General features: G+C 47.9%; 1 protein-coding gene across 2 annotated transcripts in view; it reads right to left on the reverse strand.

The window, feature by feature from the left end:
• The window catches only part of GOLGA3 (golgin A3), a 44988-nt gene extending 42897 nt beyond the window's left edge, over nucleotides 1-2091 (reverse strand). For both annotated transcript variants that reach the window (XM_079942407.1, XM_079942406.1), the window contains exon 1: nucleotides 1766-2091. The gene's annotated coding sequence lies outside the window, so the exon portion shown is untranslated. The remainder of the gene's footprint in view (nucleotides 1-1765) is intronic.
• Nucleotides 2092-6285: the final 4194 nt, after the last annotated feature.

Raw genomic sequence — 6285 nt, forward strand, 5'->3', positions numbered from 1 at the left:
AAGGCATTATGCTTAGTGAAATAAGTCAGACAGAGGAAGATAAATACTGTATGTTATCACTGTGGAATCTAAAAAGAAAGCAAATGAACAAATATAACAAAACAGAAACAGACTCACAGATACAGAGAACAAACTAGTGGTTACCAGAGAGGTGAAGGGAAGGGAGAGGGGCAAAGTAGGTGAAGGGGATTAAGAGGTACAAACTACTAGGTATAAAATAAATAAGTTACAAGGATGCAATGTACAGCACAAAGAATATAACCAATATTTTATAATAACTTTGTATGGAGTCTAATTTATAAAAACATCAGGGCCTTCCCTGGCAGTCCAGTAATTAAGACTCTGTGCTCCCACTGCAGGGGGCATGGGTTCGATCCCTGGTTGGGGAATTAGGATCCCGCATGCTGCACGGCATGGCCAAAAAACCAAAAAACAACCCATCAAATTACTATGTTATACTCCTGAAACTAACATAATATTGTAAGTTTAGTTAAATTTAAAAATTATACTGCTGCTTAAGGCAACTGGCTAAAAAGAAAAAAAAGGTTACTTTTGAATCTGAGTAATGTCAGATGACTTTTATTTCCTTTTCTTGCCATTCAAGGTCCACTGGAACTGAAGGCTATCACTCCAATAAAAAGTTGTATTTGCAATATTTAAGGGACAATTTAAAATGTAAAAAAAAGAAAAATCCACGAGTCACCTGTAAATGGCTTACAACGTCCCAGTGGTTTTCAATCACACTGACAATCAAATCTAAGCCTCTCACCACGAACTAGGATGCTGCATACCATCTGACCCCTCCCTACATTGCATCCTTGTTCCCTATCATTTTCTTCCTTTTTCATTACATACTTGCCATACTTCTCTACCTCAAAACACCAAACGTACTCCTCCCTCAGGGTCATCACACTTGCTCTTCATTCTGCCCGAAAGACTCTTATCCCACAGTTTTGCATGGCTAGTTTCTTGTCACAGAGGCCTTGGCTCAAAAGTCACCTCCGCCGACGGGGTCTCCTACAGACCCACCCCAAGCACCGCCCAATACTCTCTCAGCAATGACCTCATTTATCCTCCGCATCCCTCCACGACAGCGTGAGCTCAGTGAGGGCAGGGACCCTGACACGACTTCGGCTCTGGATCCCAGCACCTACAATGAACAGTGCCGCTCACACGACCGACACTCAACAAACAGTTGCTGAATGAAGGCCGAGCTGTTCACCTGCATCACCTGCAGACTAGTGACTACGCCTGACCCCACTGCCTCTGGAAGGTATCACTGCACCAGTGAAACGCCTCTAAGCACCCAGAATCGAGATGGAATCGAGGTGGACTGAGAGGCTGAGAGCACATGGGCTCTTTAAACCAGGCTTCACACTAACCACCCGACACCATGTCACACATGTCATCCTGACAGAAGTTCTGCAAAAGAACAAGACCAACAGCAGTTGTGGGCACCTCTGAACAGATCACTCCCCGGCACGGGTAGACAGCGCTCCGGAAGGGCTCGAATGTATGTATATTTATGAAGCCAGTTCCCTAACAGCTACACAGGCCGGCTTCCAGGCCCGGAGGCTACCAACGGTGAGAAGCCGGACTAGCGCGGGGCGTTGTCGCTCTAGGCGGAGCCGCAGCCGGCCCTCCGCGTCCGCCCCGGTACCGCCGCCCTTCGCCCGGCCCCCACTCCGACCGCGCCGCGGTTCCCTAGCTCCCCGCGCCCTCCCCGGCCGGAGGCCCTGCCCAGGAGCCACCCCGCGACCCTCACCCCGGCGCTGAGGAAGCCGCTGCAAACGCCCCGCCCGGCCGCTCAGGCGGAGACGTGGCCCCGCGCGAGGCGGAGCGCGGCGCGGCGACGGAGTCCGGCCCCCCGGAAACAGCCAGTGCGCGCAGCCTCCGTTCCGGAAGAGATAAGGTCCTCTTCTGCTAGCCAGCAGCCGCCCTCGGGGCGGGACTGCTCCAGCTGCAGTGTCGAGACCCAGCCCACTCACAATTGGCCCGAGGCCGATTTGAAAGAGTGAGTTTGGGGCTCTTTCCCTTGTCAGAAACGCAGCTCCCGGACCTGCCGGACCAACTCCAACAGGAAGCCGGGCAATTGAGCTTCCGGCGGAAGTGGCGTGCCTAAGCTCTGGTCCCCGCCCCCGCCCCGCCCCAGCTGTCAGTGTATGGGCGTCCTGGACCCGCCCCTACCGTGTTGGGGCGTGGCTAGTAAGCACCCGGGGCGGGGGCTGGGTCCGTGTGGCTCGGAGGTGGCGCTGGCCCCTGGCCTTGGCCCCTGAGCACCTAACCTTCTACCGCGCTAGTCCTTGTCTTTCAGGTACAAATGCAAAAGTGACTCCTGCCTTGGAGCCGTAGCAATGTTTATTTATATATGTGTGTGTGTATATATATATATATATATATATATATATATATATATATATATATGTATTTTTTTTCAATCTTTAGAAAGAAAATTGTTGGCATAGGGCATGAGGTTTAGATGAAGATATTTTTCTTTCTTTTTCGTCTACTGGTACCAAATTGTTCCAGCACTGTTTATTGAAAAGTCTATTCTTCCTCCATTAACTTGCTTTTGTACATTTGTCAAATCAGTTGGCTGCTTGTTGGCTGTTTCTGGGATCTCTGCACCGTTCCGTTGATCACCATGCTTATCCCTCTGCCAACAGCACAGTCTTCACCGCGGTAGCTTTACAGCAAGCCATAATATCAGGTTAGATGATTCCTCCCACTTTACTCTTTTTCATGACTGTTCTAACTATTCTGGGGTCCATGGCCTTCCAGATAAATTTTAGAATAAACTTGTCTGTGTCCGCAAATATCCTTTGTTGGATTTTGATAGGAATTGCATTAAAACTATAAATCAATTTGGGGAAAATTGGCATCTTTACTATGTTGAGTCTTTCAATCCGTGAACATGGTATGTCTCTGCATTTATTAAGATCTTTGATTTCTTTCTCAGCATTTTGTAATTTTCAGCATACAGATCCTGTACATGTTCTGTTAAAGTTTATACCTAAGTATTTCATTTTCTTTGGAGTGACTGTAAATGATATTGTGTTTTAAATTTTGGTTTCCACATGTTCACTGTCAGTATATGGAAATGTGATGGACTTCTGTGTGTTGATCTTGTATCCTGAGACCTTGCTGAACTCATTTATTAGTTCTAGGAGATTTTTGGTTGTAAATTCCTTGGAATTTTCTACATAGCTTATCATGTCATCTGCAAATGCAAATTTTAACTCAAAATGATCATGGACTTAAGTGTAAAAATGTGTGAAACTATAAAACTTTTACAGAAAAAAAAATAGAAAATTTTCAGGACTGAGGGCTTGGTGAAGAGTTCTTACACATGACACCAAAAGCACAATCCACAAAAGAAAGAAATCAATAAATTGGCCTTAATCAAAGTTAAACATTTTCGTTTTGAGAAAGACTCTATTAAGAGGATGAAAAGACAAGCCACAGACTGCAAGAAGATATTTACAAACTACATGAAGGACTGGTACCTAAAATATTTTAAGAACTCTCAAAACATAAAATTAAAAAAAATGATTAGAATATAAGCAAATATATGAAGACATGTTTCACCAAAAAGGATATATGGATGGCAGATAAGCTTGCTTGTGAAAGATGTTCAACATCACTAGCCATTACAGAAATGCAAATTAAGATCACCTTGATATATTACTTCACACCTATCAGAGCAGCCAAAATAAAATAGCGGCAATACCAAATGCTGGCAATGATGTGGAGAAACTAGATCTCTTATCTATGTTGCTGATGGGAATGTACAGTGGTACAGCCACTCTGGAATAGAGCTTGGCAATTTCTCTAAAAATGAAACATATACTTAATTATATGACCCAGCAACTGCACTCTTGGGTATTTATCTCAGAGAAATGAAACTTATGTCCACACAAAAGCCTGTGTGGACATAAGTTTCCACTCATGAAGAAAGTAAGAAAAGGCGTCATGCAGGTAATTGTGGGACAGCAAGGAGAGCCACGGGTTTGGGTTTTTTTTTTTGTTTTTTGTTTTTTTTTTTTGCGCTACGCGGGCCTCTCACTGTTGTGGCCTCTCCCCTTGCGGAGCACAGGCTCCGGACGCGCAGGCTCAGCCGCCATGGGTCACGGGCCCAGCTGCTCCGCGGCATGTGGGAAGAGCATGTGGGATCTTCCCAGACCGGGGCACGAACCCGTGTCCCCTGCATCGGCAGGCGGACTCTCAACTACTGTGCCACCAGGGAAGCCCTGTTTTTTAACTTTATTTTTTAAAAAAGTGAAGTGTAGTTAATTTGCGATGTTGTGTTAGTTTCTGGTGTACTGCAAAGTGATTCAGTTATATATATATATATATATATATATATATATATATATATATATATATATATATACACTCTTTTTCAGATTCTTTTCCCTTATAGGTTATTACAAGATATTGAGTACAGTTCCCTGTGCTGTACAGTAGGTCCTTGTTGTTTACCTATTTTGTATATACTGGTGTGTATATGTTAATCCCAAACTTCAGTGTTTTCTTTGAGGAAGTCGTATTTGAGCTGACTTTGCGTGACGAGGAGGCCGGCGCGTGCCGGAGCTTTACAAGGGAAGGAATCGCACGTCCAGAGCAGGAGGGGTCCGAGATGAGGCGGGGGGGCAGCAAGCCACACAGGGTCCATCAGAGTGGGGAAGCCACTGGCACCTTTCAAGCAGGGGTGACATCTGCCTGGTGTTTGAAGAGGTGGCTCAGGCAGTGTGGACGTGGGTTGCGGGCACCTTGAGACTGTGGCCCTGCTGGCCGGGGCAGAGGCTCAGCCCCGTCCTGCAACGGATCAACTAGCTGAGGTGTCGCTGGGGGCTCAGGTGAGAGAGAATTCTCCAGCCCCTCCTGCAAAGCCTCGGCAAACACTGGACCCTTCCTAAAGACTGAAAACCAAAGGAGAAGACGGTGAGGGTGTGTCTTAGCTTCCTGTGGCCACTATAACAAGCCACACCAAACAACACGGACTCACCCTCTCGCACTTCTGGAGGTCAGACGTCCAGAATCGTGGGGTTGCTCCTTCCCCACACTCTGGGAGGAGCTGTTTCCTTTGCCTCTTCCAGCTCCCACAGCCTATCTTGGCTTGCGGCTCTCCCTCTGCCTTCAAACCGTCACTCCAGCCTCTGGTTCTGTCACATCTCTTTTTGCCTGCCCTTCTTGCCTCCCTTGCAATTGCACTGAGGACCCACAGAACAATCCAGAGGTGTCTCACCTTAAGGTCCTTAATTTGCAAAGTCCCTTCTGCTAGATAAGGTAACACTCACAGGGGCCAGGGGTCAGGACACGGATGTCTTTGGAGACAGGGGCAGAGGGCATTATTCAGCCTGCCACGGGGTGTTAATAGTATATAGGGTGTGGGGTTTGCCTAAAGGAAACCCACCTGACTTTATAAAACCCTGTGGTGTTTGATGTTTGATGACAAAGTGTTATGGGCTGAACTGTGTCTGCCTCTGCCCCCCTAAATTCACATGTTGAAGCCCTAACCCTGAGGACCTCAGAATGTGACTGTGTGCGGAAATAGGGACTCTAAGTGGGTGACTGAGGTAAAATGAGGCCATATGCGTGGGCCCCAACCCAATGTGACTGGTGTCCTTATAAGAGGAGGAGATCAGGGCACACACACACAGGGACTACCACATGGGGACACGGGGAGAAGACAGCCGTCTGCACGCCCAGGAGAGAGGCCTCAGGGGGAACCAGCCCTGCAACACCTATCTCCAGAACTGCGAGACCAGAAGTGTCTGTTGTTTAGGCCTCCCCATCTGTGGTGCATGTTATGCAGTCCCCAGGGACCGGCACACAGAGCTGCTACTGACAGCAGCGCCGCCCACAGCACCACGTACGGTTGGGTCAGCACTCAACATGGCTTCCCACACTCGTCCTGCCAGGCTGCTCCGTGTGGGTGGGGGAGAACCAGAGATGAGGATACAGGTCAGGATCACCATCTCCAGAAGGAAACACACAGAAAACAAAATGAGAGAACACACTAGGCTCAACAGAGAGGAGAAGAGCCTCAGGAGAGGGGTGCAAAGCAAGGTCTTTGTGAGCACCCGACTGCCAGCGGGCAGCAGACGCTTCAGCCAAGTTTACACCAGCGGAGCAGCCAGGAAGTGTCCTGCTCTGAATTGTGAAGGGGAGATAAATAGTAAGGAAACGTTTCCTTTCCAATGGTCGGCACCAGGAAGAAAGCCAGACAGGCTGATGCTAGAATGGCTGGTTGGGAGGCCCCTCCAGGGAGCGGGTCTGGGC

Source organism: Stenella coeruleoalba, assembly GCF_951394435.1.
Source record: "Stenella coeruleoalba genome assembly, chromosome: 14".
Lineage (NCBI taxonomy): Eukaryota > Metazoa > Chordata > Mammalia > Artiodactyla > Delphinidae > Stenella > Stenella coeruleoalba.